Here is an 8,455-nt window from a genome sequence, read left to right as displayed (position 1 = left end):
GCTGAACATAGTATACATGTATAGGAATCTCTGTCTCCAAAAAGTCTTCAGGATAGACTATATGCTACATGCTGGGACACTTATGTATATATAGTCATAAAGAAAGACATTATGTAAACCTTCTTTGCAGGTCACAATGCTATGATAATAGAAATTAACCATTAAAAAAATCTGGGAAAACCCTCAAGCATTTAAAAACTAAACAATGTACTATTGAACAACCATGTGTCAAAGAGAAAATTTAAGAAACTTGGAAGTAAACAAAAATGAAGATTCAAGCTTAGAAAAATTTTACCTTTGGGACTCAGCAAAAGCTGTTCCAAGAGGAAAATTTATAACAATATATATTCACATCAAAAATCAAGAAAAGGCTCACATATATAACCTAACAATTTTTTCCAGTGAATATAAGTTTGCATAAATCTTTTAAGATTCATGTTTTTTTTCCTTTTTCTTTTTTTATTAGTGAATCACGATGAGTTAGTTATAAATTTATGAACTTCACGTTTGCATTTTGTTTACATCCCTCCACCAGTGCCCAGTGCCCTCCCCCAATGTTCGCAGTATCCCTCCCACCCTCCCACCCCATTCCCCACCCTCCCCCCCACCTCACCCCACCTCTGTGACAGGGCATTCCCTTTTGTTCTCTCTCTCCTTTGGGGTGTTGTGGTTTGCAATAGAGGCACTGCGTGGCCATCGTGTTTGGTCTATATTCTATTTTCAGCACGCATCTCCCATCCTGTGCGGGTTCTCAAATCACACTTTACCTGGTATTTCCTTCTCTATGCAAGCTGCCCCTTCCTCCAGCTTGTGGGGCCAGCATCCAAGACCTGGAGCCAACCTCCTGGTACTTATCTCTACTATTCTTGGGTGCTAGTCTCCTATTCTGCTATTTTATTTTATATTCCACAGATGAGTGCAATCTTTCTATGTCTCTCTCTTTCTGACTCATTTCACTTAGCATGATACTTTCCATGTTGATCCACTTATATGCAAAGGTCATGACTTCATCTTTTCTAACAGCAGCATTGTGTAGATGTACCAAAGTTTCTTTAACCAGTCATCTGTTCTCGGGCACTTGGGTTTTTTCCAGATTCTGGCTATTGTAAACAGTGCTGCAATGAACATTTGAGTGCAGATGTCATTTCAACTATACTTTTTTACCTCTCCGGGATATATTCCTAGAAGTGGTACTGCTGGGTCAAATGGGAGCTCAATTTCTAATTTTTTGAGAAAAGACCATACTGTTTTCCAAAATGGCTGAACCAGTTTTCCCAGCAGCAGTGTAGGAGGGTCCCTTTCTCCCCACATCCATGCCAACAGCAGTTGCTTTTGTTCTTTTGGATGTGTGCCAGTTTCTGTGGTGTGAGGTGGTATCTCATGATTGTTTTGATCTGCATCTCTCTGATGATTAGTGATGAAGAGCATTTTTTCATGTGCCTTTTTGCCATTCGTATTCACCCAATAACCATCAAATAAGGGGCTGATATCAAGGATATACAAGGCACTGGTTGGGATCTATGAGAAGAAAACTCCCAACCCCATCAAAAAATGGGGGATGGAAATAACCTAACATTTTAAGAAACTAAAAAGAAGGAACAAAATGAAAGCAAAGAAGGAGTTGTAAATAATAAAGATTAGATCTAACAATATAGAATTTGATATAGGTACTAAGAAAAAAATACAAATGATCAATAAAATCAATTGCTAATTTTTCCTTCCTTCCTTCCTTCCTTCCTTCCTTCCTTCCTTCCTTCCTTCCTTCCTTCCTTCCTTCCTTCCTTCCTCCCTCCCTCCCTCCCTCCCTCCCTTCCTTCCTCCCTCCCTCCCTCCCTCCCTTCCTTCCTCCCTCCCTCCCTCCCTCCCTCCCTCCCTCCCTCCTTTCGCATTTGTTTTTATGTTGTGCTCAGGGTTTACAACTGGTTCTGTGCTTAACGATCACTCTTGATGGGCTCAGGTACCATATGGGTGCTAGGGGTCAAACCTGGATTAGCCACATGCAATGAAAGTGCCTCACCTGCTATACTATCCCTCCAGCCCAAGAGCTACTTAAAAAATAAATGTGAATAACCTTAACTAGACTTGTTGTTACTGTTTTTGACATATCATATATGCCATGGGTAGCTTGCCAGGCTCTACCGTGTGGGTGGGATACTCTCAGTAGCTTGCTGGGCTCTCCGAGAAGGATGGAGGCTTTTGGGGAGGCCTCTAATCGCTTTTACAGGTGTTCTCAGTCAGACATATATGTATATATATACATAGATATATGCATATATATACATATATATATATGCAGAGTCTCTTGCCCCCTCATCTGGCTGTCTTCGCTGGGGCCCTTCGGAGGGGGTGGGTTGAATTTCCCTCCCTGTTCCGAGCAGAGCGCCAGCAGCCGAAGACCTCCAGAACCCAGCCACAGCCATGCTCAAGGCTCCTTTCCACATGTTCTGACAAGCCTCACACATGAAGGAACCGGCAGAGGAACCCAGGTGTGTGGATCTCCAAGCCTGCTTGGATTGGGAACTGGGCCTCTTTCTGCCCAGATCCCTTGTTTTCCAGTAGCTAGGCAGTCATGTAATCCCATCAATGGCAAACACCCAGAGACTATAAAACCTAGCTCCCGGAAGTGAGTGGCTGCTTGGTGACTGCCTGACATCTTATAGCCTAGTTCTCTCTCTCAGAGAGCCTGGCGAGCTACCGAGAGTTTCCTGCCTGCATGGGAGAGCCTGGCAAAGTCCCCATGGTGTATTCATATGCCAAAACCAGTAACAATGATGGGTCTCATTTCCCTGACCCTAAAAGAGCCTCCAATGAGGCTCTTTGGGAAGGACAAGTAAATAGAGGCTCCTAAAATCTCAGGGCTAGGACGAATGGAGACGTTACTGAGACCACTCAAGAAAATCAACAAGATGATGATGATGATACATATATATATACACATATGTATATATATATATATATATATATATATATATACTTCCCTCTATGATTTGTTGCCTACTGTCTGAACCCCATCAAATATGGTACAAAAATGAGTAGGGAGTGTCTTTATGATATGTTGTGCGGCCACATGGTCCAGGAATATGTTCACTCATATGTGAAGCCTGGAGTGTGGCAGCAGTTGGATTGTGGAGGTGGGCTGCCGTGGTTGGGTCCCTTGGGGTGGGGAGGGCTCTCACCCACCCCTCTCTGGGGTGCCCCTAGTGAAAACAGCCTGGTGTGGAGTCTGGTGGCATGGTTATGGGGGCCTCATTTTATGTTTTCTTCCAGGAGAAGCAGCTGTGAGTTCTGGACAGTGGCCCATGAGGAGATTATCTGGTGCCGGCAGAAGGTGGCTTATGGATGTGACCCCTGGGTCACTGGAGACAGGGGGAAGCAGGCAGAGGATCTTTGCTTCCAGGTCCCATTGAGCCCAGAGTCTAAGATTACAAAGTTCCGCATTACCCGGGTTCCATGGGACTTCACTCATGCACAAGGCTTGAGCATGTGGAAAGCGGCCTGGAACTTGGCGGTTGGGTTGTGCAGGTCGGCTGCTGGGGCTGGGTCCCTTGGGGCAGGGAGGGCTCTCACCCGCCCCCCACTGGGGCATCCCGAGTGAACCCAAAGAAATGGGGACAGTTAATTCATGATCAAGGAGCAAAGTTCACAAAATGGAGGAAGGACAGTCTACTCAAAAATTATATTGAAGAACTGATTAGACACCTACCCAAAAAATTTGAAACTGGACTCCTAGCTCACACATGTACAAGCTGATTTAAAACTGATTAAAGATCTCATAGATTCAAATCCATAAAATACGTAGTACAAACATAGGCAGATCTCTTTATGATATTTACATCTGAGGGGTTTTTGGTCAAATTAGCAAAGAATATTAAGGCAAAAATAAGTGCATCTATTTTAAACTAAGAAGTTTATGCATATCAAAGAATATGCCTGAAAAAGGATACTGAATGGGAGAAAATATTTTCACACCATACATATGACAAAGGGCTAATATACAAGATATATTAAAGTATCCACAAAACTCAACAATAGTGAAGGATCATCACCATTAAAAACTGGGGAGACATGGGAAAACTGAACTTCCTCAATGAAGATGTACAGATGGCCAACAGACAAATCAAAGGTGTTACTTCTCACTGATCATCATGGAAATGAAATTCAAAATAACAAAGATCTAAGACTTTACACCAATGAGAAAACCAGATAACAAAAAGGCTAGAAACAACCAATGCTGATTGGAATACAGTGTAAAAGCAGCCCTTACTCCCTGTTCATAAAACTGTAGACTAATTCAACGCCATTGGGTTGAATTAAGAATAGAGACTTAAAACAAAAACTTAAACTATTAATGAAACTAATGTGATTTGGAGACAACTGCTGGACTAGAGCTGTTACTGACTGGATTCCATGGGACATTAAAAGAACGCCTGGCTGCCCACCTACAAGATGGTCAGACTTCTTCGTCAAGACCCTTAACGAATGGTTTGATGCTCTTTGTGTTCCTGGAGTGAGCAGACATCATTGGGCTACACTAGCACGCAGCAGGGACAAATGGAGATATTACTGGCACCCACTCAAGCAAATCAATGAGCAACAGGATGACAAGTGATACAACTGATACAAGTGAACATATGACCTAGCAACTCCACTTCTTAGTATCTACTCCAAGAATGTGCTTCTTTGCTTTCTGAAAACAAAACTTGTTGCAAGTATCTTCTATCTTTGAATGTTGGATATGTGAGTGTCTCTTGAAGAAAACCACATTCAGATTCAATGTAATAAAATGACCACAAAAGCGTTTACTTTTATCCTGGAGTAATTCCTGGACTTTTGTATTTTTCTCCTTTACACAAAATGTCCTCACTTAGTCCCCTGTCATCACTGTCATCACTGTCAGGGGAGTGACAGAGGAGTAAATGAGGACATTTTGTGTTCAGGGGGGGTGTTGCTGGAGCAATAGCAGAGGGGGTAGGGCGTTTGCCTTGCACAAGGCTGACCTGGGTTCGATTCCTCTGCCCCTCTCAGAGACCCACAACAAGCTACCGAGAGTATCTCGCCTGCAGGCAGAGCCTGGCAAGCTACCCATGGTGTATTGGATACGCCAGAAACAGTAACAAGTCTCACAATGGAGACGTTACTGAGGCCCGCTTGAGCAAATCAATAAGCAACGGGATGACAGTGACAGTGAAGTTAGGGGGAAAGTGTTTGTGAATAATATGGAAGACTGTCCTAGGTCGATTTTTTGTTTGTTTATTTGGGGGTCATAGCTGACAGAGCTCAGGGCTTACTCCTGACTCTACTCAAGGATTTCTCCTGAGTAGAGGGGAGTGTGTGTGTGTGTGTGTGTGTGTGTGTGTGTGTGTGTGGTGGGGGGGAGTGTGATACTGGGCTGACCTGGATAGAACCCAGGTTGGCCACTTGCAAGGCAAATGCCCTACCAGCTACACTATTTTTTGGCTCCAAGACTCTCCTAGATTTTGTTTTATACTATTCTTTACTTACCCTCCTTCCCTGAAGAAGTGTTACACCTTTCTCCACGTTAACCCAGGCTTAGCCATGTGACTTCTATGAGACAACGAAAATGAACAGACGCTCTAGCAACCGCTGACGGTTCCTTGTGCTCTATTTCCTCTCAGCCATGAATTTATCTAGGAGTGCTCTGTCAACTTTAATCCTGGAGCAAAGCTGAAAGCTGACATGGGACCTCATCCCAATTTCACTTGAGCTGGCTGATAAGACTTTCCCTCTCTTTGGAGAGCTGCTCAACATATCAGCCATTGAAAACTCTCCCTGAGTTCTATGGTACTTAAAGGAAACGTGTATCGTTAGTATTTCTCATTCCCAACAAATAGACCCTTCAATTCTTAGTCGGGAACATGACTCAATTGTGCTGCAAGAGTAAATGCTAAAATGTGAAATATAAAAGAGTTAAGCGATAAACTGTAATAAGCGTTGCTATTATGCATTCTTGTGACATCACAAAGATTGGCAGGAAACTTGTGGAAATTCAGCTCAGCTGGTTTGCAGTTTGTCTTGAGATTGGCAGTTTGTCTTGAGATTAGGATGCACTGCTACAGAATTGCTTAAGAGTTTTTTGTTTGGTTGTCTGTTTGTTTTTTTTTCCTTTCTGAAAAGCCAATTTTCAGATTAGAACCATAACATAATGCTTGTGCTTGTGTTGAAATGAAAAACTGAAGTTACTCTCAATGTGTCCCAGAAACTTAAAAAGGCTTGACTGAGTTCTTTTTTTTTAATTTTTATTTTTTTGCTTTTTTGGGTCACACCCAGAGATGCTCAGGGGTCATTCCTGGCTTTGCATTCAGGAATTACTCCTGGCAGTGCTTGGGGAACCATATGGGATGCCGGGGATCGAACCCGGGTTGGCCACATGCAAGGCAAACGCCCTACCCGCTGTGCTATCACTCCAGCACCCTTGACTGAGTTCTTAAAAGGACTCGTGGAAGCCTCATTCCTGAGCAGCGCCCGTTTATTAGCTCCTAAACAACAGTAAAAGTACATATTTACCATTTCAGTCAGACATCCTCTTTTTTGGGCCATTACCATGTCGTTATAAAGGAATTCATGGCACAACAGAGCTAAAACATTAAACATTTATCCAGAAAATGAACAAAAGTCACCACATTTCCTGTCCACAACAAATAGAAGAATCTATTTTCTGAAGTGTTTTAAATGAAAAATTTCATGTATTTCTCTCAGTACCTGAAACTGAAAAAAAGTTTCTTTAAAATCTGCCTTGGGGCTGGAGCAATAGCACAGCGGGTAGGGCGTTTGCCTTGCACGCGGCCGACCCGGGTTCGATTCCCAGCATCTCATATGGTCCACTGAGCACCGCCAGGAGTCATTCCTGAGTGCAGAGCCAGGAGTAACCCCTGTGCATCGCCAGGTGTGACCCAAAAGGCAAAAAAAAAAAAAAAATCTGCCTTAAGGTGAACCGGAACAGAGCTATTACTTCTGTGTGTGAGCAGGGAAGGGAAGCCCGGACCTCATACATGCCTGGCAAACGCTTTCACCGAGCTACAGTCCTGTCCCCAATGATCACTAATTTATAAGGAAATAGTTTCGATGCAATTCCCAAATCTTCAGAATAATTTATCCAATCCTATCAAAATGCTTACCATCTAAACACAAGCATATATTCAAAGCACAACAAATGCAAGTAATACCCACCTTTACACCGTGGAGCCTGGCAGTGCCCCTCTCAGCTGCTCTGCATGGGTCTGCCACCTAAATGTCTGTGTCAAAACAATTGTCAACGCTCGCTCTGCTTTTCACGTCTTGTTGTGAAGCAAAAATTCTCCAGTTAGTGATTATCCTCCAGTTAGGTACGAATGTAAGCCTTCATTAAAGTGATTAAAAGCGACTCTGAAAAAGCGGGGTCTCCGTACTTCACAGATCATATTATTAAAGAGGATTTTTTTTTAAATAGGCAGCATGTTTTTTTTTAATTTTTAAAGTTCAATTGTCTTTATTTCTTTCTCACAGTTAGAAAGCTGTTCATGATTGGTTTTTAGTCATACAACGTTCCAACACCATCCCCCTGACGGTGTACATTTCCTGCCAGCAATGTCCCCAGCTTCCCTCCCACCCTCGGCCCCCCCCCCCCCGCCCCGCTGCCCTTGTGCAGAGGCACTTTCCCCCTCTCTTCTTGAGAGAACAGCAGCAGGTTTAGAGCTTCAAGGAAGACCTCCTGGAGCCTCTTTCCTCTTCTTTACTGACTGCCTGAAGTTGGGCAGGAAGCAGGCTTAGAGGCAGAGATTACCTTGCAGGAGGCTTACTGGGGTAGGGTAGGATGGGGTGAAGGGTACAGGATTATTTATTGGTTGGAAAATTTGGACTTTGATTAGCAACAGAAGCCTCCACTGATTTCCCTGGGGAGCTCGGGCGCTGGAAAGCCTTTTAAAGCATGCCCTGAAGGGGCCGTCCATGAGGGTCCCCCTGAGAAGGGGAATGACGTTGGACAGAGCAGCTTCCTGTGGCTGAAGGAAATTAATGGAAGAGGAATGAATGCACCTGTGGCTGTTCACAGTGGAGATGGAGACGCTGCTGGAGGGCCTGGGTGGGGCAGGAGAGCTGGGAAAGGCAGCACAACACAAGCAGTTTCTTAAGCTCTTTTGCCTTTGGTCTTTTGTGAAAAGAGAGAGTAATAAATACTGGGGGGATACGTTGGTATTTGAAAAACGCCTGTTGTCGATCACATAGTAAGACCAGATAAATTATGGTTCAAAATGTCACTGTCCATTGGAGAATTTGGGGGAATATGCTTAGACAATTAGCCTATTAGCTGTTCTGTGGAGCCAGTGACTCTGAAAGAGCTTCTTAAAGAGAAAGGGTGATTAGTTCTTAAGTAGTTTTGAAGTCCTCCATGAGACCATTTTTTAAACAAGAGATTAATTTGCTTGGAACCTCTTTTTTAGTAATCATAGAAGTACAAAAT

Source organism: Sorex araneus, chromosome 5 (genome assembly GCF_027595985.1).
Source record: "Sorex araneus isolate mSorAra2 chromosome 5, mSorAra2.pri, whole genome shotgun sequence".
NCBI lineage: Eukaryota > Metazoa > Chordata > Mammalia > Eulipotyphla > Soricidae > Sorex > Sorex araneus.
Note: the sequence above shows the minus strand (reverse complement) of the source record.